The sequence below is a fragment of the Penaeus monodon genome, chromosome 27, assembly GCF_015228065.2.
Source record: "Penaeus monodon isolate SGIC_2016 chromosome 27, NSTDA_Pmon_1, whole genome shotgun sequence".
NCBI classification, from domain to species: domain Eukaryota; kingdom Metazoa; phylum Arthropoda; class Malacostraca; order Decapoda; family Penaeidae; genus Penaeus; species Penaeus monodon.
Genome location: NC_051412.1, coordinates 14,566,507 through 14,567,298, shown reverse-complemented (window position 1 = coordinate 14,567,298; position 792 = coordinate 14,566,507).

Sequence of the window (792 nt, the reverse complement as noted above, 5' to 3'; positions counted from 1 at the left end):
GGAGTCACACGTGGAAAATAATCTAGCCCAATACTTTAATCCCGACTCCTCTACGATAAACTCTACCGAATGAAACAGTGTGAAACTAACGGGGGAAAAAATGTTAATGACACGGGAGCATCTATTATCTGGACGAGGTGGGATCAGCAGATTTTCAGCAGACATCAGAAAAGTTCTTTTGTCTTCTCAGGGATAAGGGTGTATTTTTTTTTTAAGAACTTCTGGGAAAACTTTAAAGTTAAGAAAGTTGTAGGATTTATTAGATTAGAGATTTTCTTTTTTCTTTTGGATAACTTGGAAAGCTAGAATGATAAAAGAACTTTGTGAGCAATTAGTCGAATTGATTATAGAAAAAATATAGAAACTGACTGGTTGTACCGACTAAAAATGTCCCAAAAGTAACATTTCTTCTAAACATGGGATGAAAAGAAAACAAAAGGGAAGAAAAAATGGTCATAGACGTTAACTAAACCAAAAAACACAAAAAAAAACTTCTGTCAGATCCAAGCGCGCATGCATGAGTACCGAGCGTCAAGGCAGATAAACAAGGGGCCGCACCTGGCACCCTGTCTGTCGCTTTCTGGTGGAAAAGAAAGCGGGAAACAGGAAACAACTGGCGGAAGGGGAGAGCAGAAAATAACTGGGGAAAGGGCGAGGGGGAAATAACTGGGAACAAGGGGAAGGGGAAATAACTTGGAACAAGGGGAAGGGGAGATAATTGGGGGGAAACGGGAGGGGAGATAATTGGGGAAAAAGGGAAGGGGAAAAAGGGAAGGGGAGAACACTGGGAAA